This window comes from Staurois parvus, unplaced genomic scaffold, assembly GCF_062004578.1.
Source record: "Staurois parvus isolate SC_StPar_1 unplaced genomic scaffold, SC_StPar_1.0 ptg001451l, whole genome shotgun sequence".
Lineage (NCBI taxonomy): Eukaryota > Metazoa > Chordata > Amphibia > Anura > Ranidae > Staurois > Staurois parvus.
In genome coordinates, this window is record NW_028319247.1 from 1,694,548 (window position 1) to 1,713,847 (window position 19,300).

The window sequence follows — 19,300 nt, forward strand, 5'->3', positions numbered from 1 at the left end:
TTGGTAGATGCAGCAATTATCAGGTATTGGGCTGGGAGTCTTACGTTTTGTCTGTTGTTTAGATAAATGAGACAAAACAAACAAATTGTCAACAAGAAATGTTTTAATATGTTGCTTAGACAGATCACAAAACTGCTTCCAAAAGAATATCGAACTTCACATCACAAGTTATCCTCAGCAACAAATTCAATTCTCTGTTTCTATCACAATGTCTGCAGATGTTAGGCCTGGTACACACGGCCAGTTCAGGAACCGGCTGACTTTCGGTCCATATGTACAGCTATCTGTTCAACAGAAGCCGAAGTCTAACGAGTGGATGGTCATACTGGAAGACCAGCATTGGATCAGCGCTTGCAGCCAACAGCTGCGAGCGCTGATCACTGTATTCTGTGGTGGGGCATCCCCCTTTCAGAGTACAAGGTCTCAGCAGGGGAGATCCCTATGTCAGCACTGCTGGGATCTGTCAGTTTTTTCTTTTTTTTTTTGCTCAACCTGCTGGTTGAATGAAAAACAAAAAAATCAGTGTACCCATTTGAAGTCTTCTCCATTACTGTCACTGTGCCCATTCAGGAATCAGCCCATCTTCACTCAACATCTACACGGTAACTGCGTTGTTGTCTGTATGCTTTGCTTGTGTCACCAGTCCTGGTCTTCTCGGCCTTTTGGCTAAGATCAAGTGTAGTATCTGTTCTTATCAGTGTCCAGTGGGGGTGCTCCCGGCCATTCTAGCTTTGCGGGGATGGCTGTTGTATAGTACCCTCACTGGTATGATGGGGGTCCGGAAAGCTAGTACGGGAGGGACAGAAACCGGGGAGCGCCACGAGTTAAGCTGGGGCCCTGGGAGTAATTCCTCCGAGAAAACTGGAAAGACCCAGTACCTCCTGATTTGGACGGATCTACCTTGGTCTGGCCAGGGGCTGAGGAGGCAGAAAGTCCGCAAACACGGTGCCCCCTGAGTAGTCGCCTCAGGGGTGCTCTGAGTAGCACTTGGGTGTGGGACCCCACGTTGTGAATGAGCACATGGTCACCGCGTTTAAAACACTTTTTTCACTGCGCCTCTAGGACCGGGCCTTTTGGCCAAGTCCTAGAGGCTACAGGCCTCAGGGCCTGGTCAGTACACAATTTGGGCACGACCACTTTTTTATTATTTTTATAGATTATTTAATTATTTATTTATTTATTTTTCTCACCCCACATTTGTCACTTTTACTTATGTGTGTGTTTTTCTCACAGGATGGAGGGTGTGGGTCCTTGGGCCTGCCCTGAAGTCTAGGGGGAGGATGTGTGGCCTTTTGGTTCCTTCCTCCCCTGTCCCTAGGGGGTTTTTCTCTTCGGGAGAACCCCCTGGCCTAGTACTGGATGTCCAGCTTCGGCTGGGCATAAGGAACGGTGGTCCACCAGGCCTTTTGGCCAGGAGGACCAAATGGGAACCTTGTCCCTGTCAGGAGCTTCGTGCCCCGGGGGATCAGGGTAGTGGTCCAACCCCTTCGGGGGTAGGACAAAGCACACCCCTAAGTGCACTTTTTGTGTGGTGTTTTTGCACTTGCACTTTTTTGTGAAACACTTACGGGTTTTTCGTTGTAGTTTGCACGTTTGCGGACTACAAAAAAACAGTCCTGGTCTTCAGCTGCGGCTGTATTCTTCTGTTCTCAGCATCATATCACTTCAGTATTCTTCAGTCTGTAAATAAGGAAAATGAAAAATGTTTTCAGCAGGTTTGGAGAATCTGAAAGGCATTCTAGGTATTCTTAACCCCTTGACGCCGACCGTACGCAAATATGTAGCCTCTCTGCGCCTGGGCCTTGATGCCGAGCGGCCACATATTTGATCACATATGTGTTTTCAAATGGTACACAGAGTCCGCGCCCTGCATGCTTCCAGCACATGTGTCGGTGTCTCACGGAAAGTCCCGTTCTCCCCTTGTGATCGGGACCTTTTCCGATCATGTGACCGCTGCGACAGTGAATCACGGCGGTCACATGATCCTAAAACCCCAGAAACCTCTTAAAGGGCCGGGAGTTGCCGGCATGAAGAGGTTAAAGTGGTCCAGTGCTGTGCACATCTGCAGGTCTTCCCTCACTTCCGTATCTCACCGGCTTTGTTGGGGCACCGAGAGCCACTGGCTCCCACTGCTGTCAATCAAGCCAGTGATGAGGGAGCAGGGCTGAGTCCCGCTATCTGTGTCAATGAACAGAGCAGAGGGGCTCAGAAGTGAGCATGAAAAGCGGCTTGCCATGGGGGCACTGGACAGAAAGAAGGAGACAGGAGTGCAGGCAGGGGACCCGAGAAGAGGAGGTTCAGGGGCAGGTAAGTATAGAGATGTAAATAACAATTTCATTTACAATCACTTCAAGCTGGCCATAGAGGGATCACATTTAGGCTGGTTCAGCAGGGACCGGACACATTTCTATCCATCTATGGCAGTTACCATTCAAAAGCAATTGATCTAAAGACCGACTTCTGTGGAAGGAGCTTGTTCGGTAATGTTGCTTCTGTCAGTGCTGCAGAGCTGACCAGTGTATTGTGATGGCGGGAGGGGGAGTGGTGGTTTTGGGAGCACCCACTGACAGAGTACAATAGCACAGCGGAAAGGATTCCTGCATCCACCTCAAATGTGTAGATAGGGGAATCAGTTCAGTTGCAGGCTGAATGGAGGCGGGATTTATCAGAGAGTGCTTCAGTAGTGACTGTCCAGGGGGTTATCAATAAGTGTACAGTTTAGGCCCCTTTGGTGGACATTAATTGGATAAATTGGTTGATTTGTTTGCTAAGTGCACCAGATTTGTTTACACTAAGGCCTCATACACACTGGACATACAACATGCTGCTCCTGCGGGTGTTTGGTGGTTTTTTGTCTGATATCCCATCATGTATATTTAGAACACACGTATTTGAAGAGCATTTACAGGCTGAAGAAAAAAATAACATAAGAGCAGAAAAAACACTTGATGCACATAAACACGATGCTTAGACATGTTCAGCATTTTCAAGTGTGTTAGATTAAAACTAGAGATGAGCGAATCGAACATGACGAAGTGGAATTCGTTTGGAATATTAGGAAAAATTCGATTCGCGCCGAATCCGAAAATTAGCAAACTTCGGATGCACGAATCAAATTTTCCCCGATCGGCCGATTTTCATCCCTTCTACAGCCGGCAAAAAGTGTCCCTGCAGAGAGCTCCGCTATTTCTGACAGTTCCTTCACATTTACAGCGGTTGAAACATTGTATCTATTTGTTTCCATTTAGGATACAGATGTTTTTATTCGGAAACAAATAGATACACATTTTGTCCCCCTCCCCCCCCCCCCTCCTCCCCCTCCTCCCCCTCCTCCCATTGCTGCTGTCTCCATCGCCACACTCTGCCATGTGCCACTTTCAGGTCTCCTCACACTGCTGGTGGGTTCCATTTTGTCATAGGGTGCTGTATGGCCTCCCATTGCTGCTGCTGCCTCCACCGCCACACTGTGGCTCCACACTCTGGTTTTGGCCCCGTGACTGCCCAAATGAGTGAAGTGTGCGCTGATTCTAAGATCGCCGGCACTCATCTGCATGTCATACTGACTGACAGTATTATTTCTCTTCCCCAGCAGACTCCAAGGGCATTTAAATTAAAGGTACAGTGTTCTGCACTAATATAAAGGCTCTCTGAAGCCTAGAAACCCTTTTAATAAGTTAAATTCGCAGCGAATAAATTTGCATCGAATCGAATTTATTCCGCAAATTCGGCGAATCAGCCGAATCGAATTTTTGAATAATTCGCTCATCTCTAATTAAAACAAATGCATGTAACTGTGTGCAAATAAGTGTTTGTTTGCTGCTCTTATATACATGGACCATAAATGCTGGAGATTTTGCAGATAGAACCATAACCTCAGACAATGCGTTGGTGGTGTTAGAAGCGCTATCTGCCCCGACACAAACCCCCGTCAGCTCCAAGTATCTGCCCTGTCTGGTTTCTGAGACATTACTTACAATACAATGCTCACGGACTGGCATTTACAACTGCCAACAAAAATATGGAGGCCAAGCAGGAGGAGAGTAAAGAGTGTCACACTTTGATTTATGTCAAATAAAAACACAAATGTTTATTTGGAGAAATGGTACGGTCTGTGTGCTTGACACGGAATATTTTTCTTCTCCATTTCACATGGCTGATGGTGGATTTTTGTTTGTTAAAGTCATGGACTTAAATAATGCAGACAGGACGGAGGTCACCGGAATGCTGTGACTTGTCATATGACGAACTCCTGGGGAGGGCGCTCTAGTCACACCTTAGTATCACTCACATGCCTGTCCTGGCAGAGTGTAGTGTGCGCTACTCAGAGCCCGACGGCCCAATTCTGTACATTTATTACCTTCATGTATTCTCAATAGGTGAGGCTTCTAAAGCCTTTACAGGTTACCAGTTTAGAGTAACACAGGAGGTCTGGTTCTAGATTCATGTTTGTGGCAATACCTCACGTGTCGTGTGAACACCATTTACATCATCAGAAGGGATGAACAACGTCCCTTGTGATAGCATGGACCATGACATGTCCTCTTTATGGAGAGATCTGGGGTCTATTAGACCCTAGATCTCTCCTTTGCCCTTCAAAGCATCAGATCAAATCCAAATGGGTTTGATCTGAAGGCTTACACGCCAGTAATGGATGGCTTGTTTACATCCTGGCACAACCGAAAGTGACAAAATACTTGTTGCCTGCGGTTTCTTAGACCGCACAGATGACTGTGGATGTTCCGGTCCTCGGTCATCTCTATAGTCAGCCGCAGCTTCCAGGCCCTCCACGGTGGGATGGAGGAGCCCGAGGGGGAAGGGGACCCTTCCGCTGCCTGTAAGCGATCCAGAGGCTAATTGCGCTAGAATTGCTTTACATGAAAGCCCCCTCCCCAAAAAAAAAAAAAAAAACATACCGAGATGATGTCTTTAGCTGCAGGCATCATCCCTGTATAACCCCTTCAAGCTGGCGACATTCGGGTACGGACGGGAGCGGCCATTTTCAGCAGCAGCTCTGTGTGTGGTCTATATCTTTCGTTTTCACAGCTTAACTGAACATGCAATAAAAATATGTTTTAGCTTTTGTAATTCTTTATTGTGACTTGTTTGTGGTTTTTCAGGGCAGGTGTAAACTGGTGTCCTATTCTGACACAAATACAGTTCGGACCAGTGCTTAGAGCACCTCCAGGAAATCTTTGTGATGGGTATTTCATTGTGTGTTGTGTAGCTAAGCCCCGGGAGAAGCTTCACACTGTCATCTCTCCTGTCAGTGACCAAGGTGAACAGAGAAATGACTCACCCATACAGAAAGGAGGGAGCCTGGGTCCCGGCCAGTACACTCTCCCCCAGCGCACACCGCTGACAGGTTGACAGGTGAATCCATCCGAAAAGTTTGTACAGCTCCTCCACTGTCTTGGTGTGTGGCCCCCTGCGGACACCTGCTCAGAGACATAAATCACAAAGATCAAGCCTGCTTCCGCCTGGGTTTCAGCGGGGAGAGGTATAATGTGATGCAGCGTTTACATACATACAGCTCTGTCCTAATATAAACTATGTCCTGCTGACATTCCTCACATTCCCCATAATCCACAACCTGCCGACACTTCTCACAACTGACAGACACAACGCTGGGTGAGGCATACAGGACCACAACCGGGATGTATATTCTGAGCTCACAGCAGTAGTGCAGACAGAGGCACTTACAGCTCGGGTATCAGAAGATTCAGCATCAATTGGCCAAGATGTGAGCCAGGCTATAGTGCCATCACTTCATTGATTCTTTCACTTTTACCTCCTTGGCGAGTTGCAAAACCAAACATTGCTGTCTTCAAGAGCTTTGGCCCTGAAGCACTCCAAGATCTTGTGTCCTGTAGGGGCAATGGATGGAACCAGGACAGCATGTGGCAGGGACCCAGACAATCGACACAGCGAGGAGGCTGGACATCGAACATTTTGCTGTGAAAGACAGAGACGTTGACACTCAATTTGTATTCTGTAGGAAAGTCCATAAAAGTGAAGATAAAAATGTTGTCTGCTCATCTGTAGCAGCTCTCTCCTCTCTTCTCCCTGCTATCGCAGGCTTGATTGAGAGTAGTCAAATGCTGTGACAAGGGGGCAGGGCTGAGCTGCCTGTGTCTAAGGGCTCGGCTCGGGAGCAAGCCTGCAGGCATGCGGCAATAGCAAGCAGCTTGTTATGGGACCCACACAAAGAAGAGGAAGAGGACCTGAGAAGAGGAGGAAATGGGATTGTATTGCACAGAGCAAGTTCACTTGAATGGTAGACAAGTGGATAAAGCAAAGAGCTTTCTGCTAAAAGTGATTGAGTTGCTCTAGAGCCACCAGATCACTTTTATGGGGCTCTAAAAAAAATGCCCTTCTCCCCTGCTGGCAATACCCATGGTGGTTCCCGAAATGTCCTGTTTCATTGAAGAGCAACAACCGCAGGAAAGTGCTTCTTCGGTGGAACTTGGGAAACATCTGTTCCCCAATCCCTTTTGTGACTCCATAAGCGACTTCCAGGGTTGCAGCTGTCATTCCTCAGCTAGGGTAGCCAGATACTCAAACAGTCTTCATAAAGAGTACCTATCTCCTGCCCATAAGGGTCGGACCGGTTAGTCCCCTTGTGATGGAGATAAAGTTAAAAAAATGTTTTTTAAAGCACTCTGAAACACGCCGCACACAAACAGTGCAGCATCGGGCGAGGATGTGTACGTAACATCTAATGCCACACAAGTGCAATAACTCTACACTGGATGACCTGTAAGCGTCCCCTATGGAGGATTTCGGGTACCAGTTATTTGCGACTCCATGGACTTACGCAATTTAGACTTGACATATTTAGTAACTATTTGCTCAACACAGACACTACCACCATTTTCTTCTCCAGGGTCTGCTTTCAGAAAATATATACTTTTTTTTCTTAATCCCAAAAATTGGAGATAATGGAGAGAAGCAGCACTGAATTGACAATGAGTCTGGTTGCATAACTTTATACCTGTCAGTTCACCTTTGTAATAGAATGTACTGTGCAGTCACGGGACCCCGGAACCACTGGGGAGATTTAATAGAATTGGAGCAGACAGAATCTGGACCAGCTGTGCATAATAACTAGTTTCTAGAGATAGTTTAAACCCCGGGTCACATCGGGCGCAACTTTGTATGCGATTTGCATGCCATGCGTCTTGCAAATTGTATGCCAAGTTGCACCCTATTGTCCGCTATTAGAGCGGTCATATCAGTGCGGTTCCGACTTGGTTGGAGCTGCACTGATTTCTAAAGTACTACATGCACTACTTTTGTTGCAGTTTGTATAGACATCTGTGTCAGATGTCTTGCAAATCGCAGCTGAAATCGGCAGGTCACCCGATTTTGAAATCGTGCAACTTCACTGTAAGTCGCACGATTTCAAAATCAGCTTTGATGTGTTTTGTGCGTGACGCATTCACGCCGGGCACAGCAGCCCATTAATTTGAATGGGCTGCTGTAACTACAGGAAACACAAGTCAAAAAGTCTTTGGCACCTTTTTATTGGTGCTCTTGCTTCATGCACCTGTAACTGTGCTACATTTTCCGATGTGTGGGGTGCCATTAACCTCTTCACGCTGGCCACACACAAATGTGCGGCCTCCTGGCGTCTGGGCCTTGACATCGAACTGCCGCACATTTTCGTGCAATTAACAAAAACATATGTGCTAAGAGCGCAGACCTTTCCCGATCATGTGACGGCAAATCATGGCGGTCACATGACCTTAAAACCCCGCCCCGCCTCCCGCCTTCTGAAACCCTTAAAGGACCGGGAGGAGACGGCGCCAAGGGGTTAAAATTGGCCTCTGTGCGTGGTTGCGAAAGAGCAGTGCGTTCTTGTCCCACAGCATAGCCTTACTAACTGTAGGCCCACTGCGGCTTACCGACAACATTGCTAAAAACACTCAAAATGGGAGAGACCTGCTGTGATCTGTGAGGCCCCGTACATTGGGCACACTCCAAGCACCATGGGGCCCCGTACATTGGGCACACTCCAAGCACCATGGGGCCACGTACATTGGGCACACTCCAAGCACCATGGGAACAAGCGCAAAGACCCGCCTAAGTGCAGTATTCTCCTGTCACGGCAGCGGCTGAGCTCAGCACTGCTACCACAGGGGAGGGAGAATGTATATGAAGGAGGAAACACACCAATGTATAGGGCGCTCCAGATTACAGGTATGAAGACGTGGATCTCCATTTGACAACATTGAGGGTATGCCGTGATGGACCTACAGGTATGGCGCTTAAATTCATAAGTACATACAATTTATTGTAAAGGTGAACTCCGCGTTTATTATTAGGTTACCTGTTTTCCTGTGAAAACCTTGAAATACAACAAGGAAGGGTTAAAACATGTCAATTTTTTTTCACCATTTGTGTACCATTGTGGAGATTTTCCTTCACTTCCTGTCCCATCGCCAAACAGGAAGTGAGAGGAAATCTCTGCAAATTAGGGGAGTTCCTTGGGGACTCCCAGGTCACCACAAGTAGTGTCCCCATTGGAAGATTATGTTACTGATAATGGTAAACAAGACTAATAGAGGGTGAACCTCCCTAACGGGGGCACAGACAGCAATGGAACCCGACAAGCATTCTAATCCCTCTCCACTCTGATCCAAAACTAGAAAAAAAAAAGAGTTTTGTCTCTAGTTATACTTCAACTATTCTTTGCTTTCAACTGGAATTTGGTTTGTTGGTGACAGGGTCTCTTTAATGTGAGATAATATGGGTTTGCTCTGGCATCCACTCGCTCCCATCCCTGCACCTGCCGGCACTGGTGCAGGTAATGGTTACACCCATCAGGTGGGGGATGTAATTTTGTGTAATTACAGAGTGCCCCGACTTAAATGATCAGACAATAAGGCTGTAAAACCCAGTCCATCAATAGGAATACATGGGAATGTGCTGCATTGCATACAGTGGATGGAAATGTGATAGCCGCACACTGTACAGGCTGCAGGGAGAACTGAAGAAATAACACCCCTGGAGGGGAGATTTCCTTGGAGTGTCAACTTTCAAAGACTGATTTCAGCTTCCCTGAGGGAGGAGGGCAGTGCAGAGACCCTTCTCATACTGGGTAATCTGCGGGGTTCACTTGACACCCCCACATTCCATATGAGCGGGATCTGTTCCATGACATGCCGTGCCATGAACAGTTATGAAGTGTCCTCAGGGCCTGGCTTAGGTGGAGACACGGGGTGAGGCGGGACAAGTACTCAGTCACCTGTGAACAGATCTGGAAGATTCATGATGCACTGAGGTCAGATGAGCAGCGGAGTTGGTGTACGTGATGGCAGACAATGGAGACAAGAATTTACAGATTATCAGGATAAGACAGAACATGACTGCCAGCCATGTTTACTCTGCAGAGTCAGGGACTACATACCAGCCATTGCTGCTGTATAAATATCATCTTCTTTCGGAATGGGAATCCAGTGCACTAATACAGGTGCTTAAAGGATAAGTTCACCTTTGGGAACACGTTACATCCGTTTTTAGGGTGGAACATGCAACATGCTCCCATAACTGCAGCCGCGCCCGCGCTATCTGTCAGATTTGAAAACAGTGCGGCCATGCGGGGCTCCGCCCACACGGTTGTGTCATTCATTCACAGACTTCCGTGAATGAATGAACTGCAAGTCCCCAGAGCCTTAGCGGCTGTATGCTTGTAGTTTTCATTGAAGCTTCCTACCAGAATATCTGCCTGGCTGTACATCCCGGACGGGAGACCTGCATGGCATAGGCGATCTACTGATAATTGTTGCAATGCTTTCCAGGCTCCTTTGGACAAAAATAATAAATGCAAAAAATGTACAGTTGTTATTTTTGTCCAAAAGGTGAACTTATTCTTTAAAGCTGTTTATTGAGAATCCTGGGTGACAGCGTTCTGGGTATATGAGAGAGGGTAACCACTCTCTGTGATAGGGGGGTATGGAATACTGAGAGTAGGTGAAAATTATGTGATCTGGGGGTGAGGGGGGGAATACTAAGAGATGTCTTCATTGCAAAACTTTTCCAACAACATTTACCGCCAATTCGCAGATTAGGAAACTGAAGCCGTCATGCATGTGACAGCTTCCCCCTTGGGGCTAGTGGGCTGCTAGGACACCATGAGATTCCCTAGCTGACAGCTGAATGTAAACATAGGACGGGAGCAGGAATTGTCATTGATGTAATTACCCAAATATGGCAATGGATGGGAATCTCCCGGCTGGCAGATGAATAAGGCTGTCATTGGTTGCTATGATGCTGTCAGCATCTAAGCAACCAATGATGCCTGGCAACTGACAGCATGTAAGCATCCGAGGATGGAGTATTCTTTATGGACTCCTTGGCCTCAGTGCTGCTTCCACCTTGAGATAAATTCATATACACCTGTTTCTGATGTGCCGTTGCCACATTTGTCATGTGCAGCCACAACACGGCATTCTCTCGTCTCCTCATCTTCCAACCCAGAGAATTTGGCAGTACTTATGTCAGACCCTGGGGGTCCTGACATGGTGGGTGTGACTCTGCCAGGGAAAAGCTCAACTCAGGAAAGTGGCTGATTGCTGACAAGATCTGTGAGATGTGTTTATGGATCAACACAAAGAGCATAATACAGGATGTGAATACAAAGTACAGCAGCACCATTTCCAATCCTCTGTTGTCTAAATAAATATATAGAGAGATAAAGTGCCATCACATTCTATTGCAATGTACTTCCCATAAACTTTTGCTCAGAGGCAGACAAGTGCACAAAATGAATTCTCATCAGTTAGACTGGCAATGCACTGGGCGCTGGTTAGCTCCTTTGACTGCCATAGTAACTCAAAAAATAGCTGCTTAACCACTTGCGGACCAGTGACATCCATGATATGTTGCTGGACTTGCGGTGGTTATACCGGAGTGCTGCCCACAGCTGCAGGCATCAGCCCTGTACCGTTTTTTAGAGCCGGCGGTCAGCTCACTTGTACAAGCAATCAGAGCAGCTAATTAGCCGCTCAGTTTCTTCGTCCCCTCCTATCGCAGTTCTCTCGGGAACTCCCATCCCACTGGGCTGTCGGCTGTCTCCCTGTCCGATGACTTGACATTACTTCTGGTTTGCTTGGAAACACTGATCTTGATGTTTTGAATGCTTTCAAGTGCAGAGAAGGGAACTAGGGTCTTAAAGACCCCTAGATGCCTCCATAGAGAGTACCTGTCACGTCTTGTCGTAGTCACAAGGATGTTCATTTACAAAGCTGCACGCATGCAAACAGCAAATGAGGTATCACCGTGAGCGTCAAGTCATGGGCAGTAATTCTAGCACCAGACCTCCTCTGTAGGGTCACCTATGAATAGTAAAATTTACTCAGCATAACATCCTCATATTGTGGGGGGGTTTGCATTAAAATGTAAAAAAAAATGCATTAAAATTGCATTTGAAAAACTGCTATGCAAATGCCATGTGACCTAAAATAAAATGCAAAAACCACCAAATTAAGACATTTACAATGTATACAAAAAGTGCCAGAAATGGCCTGGAGCTGAAAAAGCACATCCGCATTTAAGTACATGATTTTAGGCGTGTCAAGATTTTGAGAATTAATGGATTCCATTGGCCAGAATAATAATTTATTCTGGCCCTTGGAATACATGAACGCTTAAAAGTGCCTAGCATTTAGCGTTTTTTTCCTGCTCCTCAGCTCCTCCCCTGAACACGCCCCCTTGGTGGGATTTTCTTGCTGCCTGTAGACGCTGCTCTTCTAATACGTTTGTTTGTACATGGACACATAGGCTTACAGAGCTTTTAAAGGCCTAAATCACACAGCAAGTGTGGGCTCTGTGTACGCTTATGAAAGGAGACGACATAAACAGTTTGTTTCCCTTGACAACGACTGTTTCCTCATAGACATGTCTCTGGCGGTACAGAACACACTGGAAGCAGAGAGTTTATGTATGACATACAGTCCTGGGCCAGGCTGTACTAGTGCCAGGGCAGAGACTGGCCAGTGTGCCTCTATTAATACGTGCCAGTGGATTAGCATAACTGTCAGCCAGTGGGAGCCCCTGCCAGTGTAAACTCATTAACTTCAGCTATTGTGCCAAATCTGGAGTGAGCCAGGAAGAGAGAGACCCCTGGGGAGCGGACTGTGCTTCGTGATGTGTAGGCCAGTCCTGGAGGAGGCCCAGAGCAGAACAGGTGTTAAGGATGGTCCATGTAGATCAGGGCATCAAATCGTAGCCACACAAGTCTGTCTTCTTGTGTCTAGCACAGAGTTTAGAATATTTATACTCTACATCTGTGTTCTTTCTGTATGGTCAGGAAAAGGCCCCCTTTGTTTGGGGTTAACACCACCTCTTCAGAATCTTGGAATCAAGCGTGGGGACACCATTTCTGTCCTGGTGGATGAGGTGTGCACCTGCTTGGAGCTGGAGGCACTAGTGCTGGTGCAACTGCAAGTCACCAGTATGGGTCCAAACAAGGCCCCCAAACGAAGACCTTCCCTATGGCTGCCCCTGAAAAGATTTATCTTCCTCCCCAAATGGTTGTTTAGCAATATCCGATGGAGTGAGGGGTTTCACAAGAAAAGAAAAGGTCTGCGGATTCTACTCTTGTCTACCTTAAAAAGTCCCTAACCATCCCAAGTAGAGGGCATTCTCTAGTCCTTAGGCTGCTATTATGGCCATGGAGGTATCTCAAACTTTGTGGTCAGATACTGAGTTGGGGAGAATAAGCACATTTAGTCCCTCACCATAATGCACATTCCCTGGAATTGAAATTTGTGAGGCCAATGGCTGGGCCTTCACCGAGGTGTTTTCAGGGCCCATGTCGTAGGTGGGGCAGACTATGGTTGTGCACCTTCCAAAATCCAGAATCAACTCCAGGCTTGCCAGGTTTGTAAACAATCCAGGGATGCTTGAGCCTTTCCTGTATATGCCCTGTTGAAGATCCTTCCTCAACTGCTCTGCGGGATTGAGGTGATCTTTGTGGCATGAAATTGGACCCGAAGAGTGTGGTACTCTCGATTTGGCCATACTGTGCTCCTTCTTGCTAAGTATCTTGCACGGTCTACCATTGCACCTGGCCAATACACTGGTAGAACTGCCCCTGACACCATCACCTAACCATTACACTGGTACAACTGCCCCTGACACCATCACCTAACCATTACACTGGTAGAACTGCCCCTGACACCATCACCTAACCATTACACTGGTAGAACTGCCCCTGACACCATCACCTAACCATTACAGTGATACAACTGCCCCTGACACCATCACCTAACCATTACACTGGTACAACTGCCCCTGACACCATCACCTAACCATTACACTGGTACAACTGCCCCTGACACCATCACCTAACCATTACACTGGTACAACTGCCCCTGACACCATCACCTAACCATTACACTGGTACAACTGCCCCTGACACCATCACCTAACCATTACACTGGTACAACTGCCCCTGACACCATCACCTAACCAGTACTCTGGTACAACTGCCCCTGACACCATCACCTAACCAGTACTCCGGTACAACTGCCCCTGACACCATCACCTAACCATTACACTGTTAGAACTGCCCCTGACACCATCACCTAACCATTACAGTGATACAACTGCCCCTGACACCATCACCTAACCAGTACACTGGTAGAACTGCCCCTGACACCATCACCTAACCAGTACACTGGTACAACTGCCCCTGACACCATCACCTAACCAGTACTCTGGTAGAACTGCCCCTGACACCATCACCTAACCATTACACTGGTAGAACTGCCCCTGACACCATCACCTAACCATTACACTGGTAGAACTGCCCCTGACACCATCACCTAACCATTACACTGGTAGAACTGCCCCTGACACCATCACCTAACCAGTACTCTGGTAGAACTGCCCCTGACACCATCACCTAACCATTACACTGGTACAACTGCCCCTGACACCATCACCTAACCAGTACTCTGGTAGAACTGCCCCTGACACCATCACCTAACCAGTACTCTGGTAGAACTGCCCCTGACACCTTCACCTAACCATTACACTGGTACAACTGCCCCTGACACCTTCACCTAACCATTACAGTGGTACAACTGCCCCTGACACCATCACCTAACCAGTACTCTGGTACAACTGCCCCTGACACCATCACCTAACCAGTACTCTGGTACAACTGCCCCTGACACCATCACCTAACCATTACAGTGGTACAACTGCCCCTGACATCAGCTACAGACACACAGCTGGTCTTCATTCTACTATCCATAATCAAGGCAATTATTTATTTAGAGTAGAAGATGGTTAATCTGTGGAGAAGTCTGTGTTCCTTTCATTTATTTACACTATGGCGGTTGTGGCGTCCCGGAGACTCGGCTGGGGGCTGCACTGAGGTGACAGTTCAGAGTGCTGGGAAATCAGTCTCCGGGCATTGCTCCCTCACATGCTGACACCAGAAGACGACGGACACTACAGAGGCCTGTGGTGTCTGTTTCCGTATTTCCTTATAAATAAAAAAAACACCCTGAACTTTAACTTTATAGTTGTTACTTCAAGAAACAAATCCACAGATACATGACACACTTATGTCAAAATACGATACAATTTAATGCCAACAACATTACAAATATCACAAATTGTATCTCAGAGAATCTGTGACATGTCTAGAGATGCAAGTAAGCTAACCACTGTCAGGCCGGGCCAATTCTGACACTTTTTGATTACATTTAAAAAATAGCATTTTTTTTTTTGCTAGAAATTCACTTAGAACCCATTTCTTAAGCAGAGGCCCTAGAGAATAAAAAGGTGGGTGTTGCAATTTTTTTATGTCACCCAGTATTTGTGCAGTGGATTTTCAAATGCAATTCATTTGGAAAAAATAATACATAAAAATATAATACCCGATGATGATGCCACACTTTAAAATTGTGCACACTCGTGGAACGGCGACAAACTACGGTATCTAAAACTCTCCATTGGCAAAGCTTTGAAGCCTTTACAGGTTACTCATTTAGAGTTACACAGGAGGTCCGGTGATAGAAATACTGCTCTTGCTATAAAGTTACACTGTTTACCTATATGCGTGCACAACCTACATACGCGTTTGCCTTTGCGCACAAGCACAGGGGCGCTTTAAAAATGTTTTTTTTTTAAATTTTATACATTTTTTTATTTATTTGTATACTGTACCTTTCATTTTTGTCACCACATTTATTGTCATCACAAGGAATGTAAGCATCCCTTGTGATAGTAATAGGCAGGGACAGGTACTCTGTACTGAGAGATCTGCGATCTGTTAGACCCTATATCTCTTGAAAGCTTGTCAGTAATGCCCAGCAAACAACTCCGAAACTGGACGTGATGACATACAGTCCGCTATGAGCTCTATGGTGGAAGCACCAGAGGGCAGGGGACTACTCCTCCCGCTGCCTGTAAAAACAATCCAGCAGCTGATGTAGGCATCATCCCGGAATAACCACTCAAAGTGCCGCGGTTGGCAAGTGGAAGCTGTAGCCGCCTCCCAGCCCTTTAAAAGGAGGCGTGGGCGGGCATTCCGGTCATGTGATCACTGTGATTGGCAGTCACATGATCAGGAAGCTCCCAATTGCAAGTGTGCATTGGGAGCTTTCCAGTACCCTGTCCTGGGGGCGTGCTATCAGCACAGGAAAATGTTTTAATGATGCAATAATGAATATAAAACTGCATTAATTTGTGTCCTTCACTTACATTGCTGTGCTGCATAATCCATTCAGTTCTAGCTAAGCTGATTCTTTGAATCCCCCGTAGTGCAGATAACAAGAGTGCAGGACAAACACTGCAAATAAATACTAATAGGACCAGAGGGCCAGTGAGACTACATCCTGATATCTGGACTATGGCTTCAGCTGCAGCCAGATATCATTCTTTAGCTCCAGTGATTCCCTTTCTAGTAAGAGTGATCAGAGTGGCTATACAGCCACCTGATCACTATTACTAGTGGTGGAGGGGCAGCTGCCTTCAGATGATGGAAGAACTAATATTCCCCATTCAACCGGAAGTGATGAGGATTTTGTCACTTCCAGTTTCGGCTCAAACTGATCTTTGGAGGGCAGAGGAGAGACCCCAAATCAGTCCATAAAAAGGACCTGTCACAGCCCATTCTATCACAAAGGATGTCGTTCATGCCTTGTGATTGCAATAAAAGATTTTTTTTAAGTGCCCCCTGTCCCATTGTGCAGATAAAATGCACAGGTACAGCGCATCCAGAAAGTATTCCCAGCGCTTCACTTTTGCCACATTTTATTATGTTACAGCCTTATTCCAAAATGGATAAAATAAATTTTTTCCCTCCACATTCTACAAACAATACCCCATAATAACAACGTGAAAGAAGTTCCTTTTGAAACCTTTGCAATTTAAAAATAAAAAACCCCCACACATGTACATAAGTATTGCTCAATACTTTGGCCCCTTTAGCACCAATTCCAGCCTCAAGTCGTTCTTAGTATGATGCTACAAGCTCGGCACACCTATTTTTGGGCAATTTCTCCCATTCTTCTTTGCAGGACCTCTCAAGTTCCATCAGGCTGGATGGGGAGGGTCGGTGCACAGCCATTTTCAGATCTCTCTAAAGATGTTCAATCTGGTTCAAGTCTGGACTCTGGCTGGGCCACTCTAGGACATTCACAGAGTTGGCCCGTAGCCACTCCTTTGTTATGTGGGCTGTGTGCTTAGGGTCGTTGTCCTGTTGAAAGATGAACTGTCACCCCAGTCTAAGGACCAGAGCGCTCTGGAACAGGTTTTCATCAAGGATGTCTTTGTACTTTGCTGCATTCATCTTTCCTTCCATCCTGACTAGTCTCCCAGTTCCTGTCGCTGAAAAACATCCCCACAGCATGATGTTGCAACCACCATGCTTCACTGTACGGATGGTATTGGCCAGGTGGTGAGCGGTGCCTGGTTTCCTCCAGACATGATGCTTGGCATTCAGGTCAAAGAGTTCAATCTTTGTTTCATCAGACCAGAGAGTTTTGTTTCTCATGATCTGAGAGTCCCTCAGGTGCCTTTTGGCAAACTCCAGGTGGGCTGCCATTTGCCTTTTACTGAGGAGTGGCTTCCGTCTGCCCACTCTACCATATAGGCCTGATTGGTAGAGTGCTGCAGAGATGGTTGTTCTTCTGGAAGGTTCTCCTCTCTCCACAGAGAAACGCTGGAGCTTTTTCAGGGTGACCATCAGATGCTTGGTTACCTCCCTGGCTAAGGCCCTTTCCCCCGATCGCTCATTTTGGCCAGGCAGCCCGCTCTAGGAAGAATCCTGGTGGCTCCAAACTTCTTCCATTTACGGGTGATGGAGGCCATTGTGCTCATTGGGACCTTCAACGCTGCAGAAATGTTTCTGTACCCTTCCCCAGATCTGTGCCTTCATACAATCCTGTCTCGGAGGTCTATGGACAATTCCTTGGACTTCATGGCTTGGTTTGTGTTCTGACATGCAGTGTTACCTGTGGGACCTTCTATAGACAGGTTTATACCTTTCCTAATCATGTCCAATCAACTGAATGTTCCACAGGTGGACTCCAATCCGCTGAATGTCCCACAGGTGGACTCCAATCCGCTGAATATCCCACAGGTGGACTCCAATCCACTGAATGTCCCACAGGTGAACTCCAATCCACTGAATGTCCCACAGGTGAACTCCAATCCGCTGAATGTCCCACAGGTGGACTCCAATCCGCTGACTGTCCCACAGATGGACTCCAATCCGCTGAATGTCCCACAGATGGACTCCAATCCGCTGAATGTCCCACAGGTGGACTCCAATCCGTTGAATGTCCCACAGGTGGGCTCCAATCCACTGAATGTCCCACAGGTGGACTCCAATCAAGTTGTGGAAACGTCTCAAGGATGATCGGTGGGAACCGGATGCACCAGAGCTCAATTTTCAGTGTCATGGCAAAGACTGGGTATACTTATGTACACAGGGTTGTTTTTTTTTTAATTTTAATAAATTGCAAGGATTTCAAAACGAACTTCTTTCACGTTGTCATTATGGGGTCTTGTTTGTAGAATGTGGAGGAAAAAAATGAATTGAATCCATTTTGGAACAAGGCTGTAACATAGCTCTTTGAATACTTTCTGGATGCATTGTAGGTTCCACGCTGCGGCAAAGCACGTTACATAGTTTGGCGCAGTGCTGTTTATTGTGAATGGCACCACCGAGCACCTGTGCGGCAGTGTGCATTAACAAAGTGCATTGCATGAGTGACGCGTGGTGCAGGAGCGATTTTTGGTCTTTTGGTGTAAATAGACCCTCAATGATTTCATGATCCCCATTTTATCCGTCCTAGAGGCGACGTGGACTTCCTGATCATGTAATTGCTGGTCACAATAGAGATCAGGAGCTGAGTGCGCTGTCAGTACAGAACCGTCAGCCATCATGACATCGTATGTGCAGTGTTTGGGTGTGAAGGCCTACCCTCCCTGCCGAGGGATGAGGTTGGATATTTTTGTACAGAAAATGACAGACTTTTTTAGGACGCTGGTGATGGTGGGAAGCAGAAGCCGACTTCCATCTCCCATCCACCTGATACATATCACTATTAGCCGGCCTCCTGCCCAGTGTAACCATCCACCTGATACCTATCCAGAATAGATGGGTATCACCCTGCTGGCCGGAGGTATCAATCTGTTCCTCCATATGCTTTCTCTATTCAGAGGTTACAGCAAACAGGTTGTGTGTCCCCCGGGACGAACCTAATAAGGTGAGCGGATAGTTAGTGTAGCCACTATTATGTGACTCCACCTAGATAGCCCCCAGCAGAAAGGAACATTGACTGAGCCGCATTCTGTCATTCAGCCTCCACAGTAACATAGTAACTGAAACCAGCCTAATTAATGGCATTAAGTGCTTTCTGAGATGACAATATTTGAGGCACAGATGTTACAAACTCCTAAGGCTAAACCGCGCTCAGCTCAAGACTCTTCCTCAGTAAATACCACGTTGTGTCCTCTCAGAGCCTCGCATCATATACTGTGCGCTGTTTGTACCAATATATTTATCTGATCACAACTGTTTATTAGGCTTGATCCATCCCTAGACTTCCTATTGAAACGTCCACCAAATCCTTTCATTCACATGGCCGCAAGGGAGCGTACAAATCAATAGAAGTGTATAAAGGGACAGACCAACAGCCCTGAGATCAAAAATAATCACACATATGCATATAACAGCTTTCACATTTTTCTTGGACCCGTGTTTCTCACAGCTACCAGAATACATCCAAAATTACGGCTGATCTCTGTCAGGAAAACACTAATAATGTCAGCT

At 46.7% G+C, this 19,300-nt stretch overlaps 1 protein-coding gene and 1 pseudogene across 1 annotated transcript in view; both read left to right on the forward strand.

Moving 5' to 3' along the window:
* LOC149435916 (uncharacterized) overlaps window positions 1-19,300 on the forward strand; it is a 256,377-nt gene that overhangs the window by 204,935 nt on the left and 32,142 nt on the right. The gene's annotated exons all lie outside the window — the stretch shown is intronic.
* LOC149435918 (U2 spliceosomal RNA) lies at window positions 647-789 on the forward strand (annotated as a pseudogene).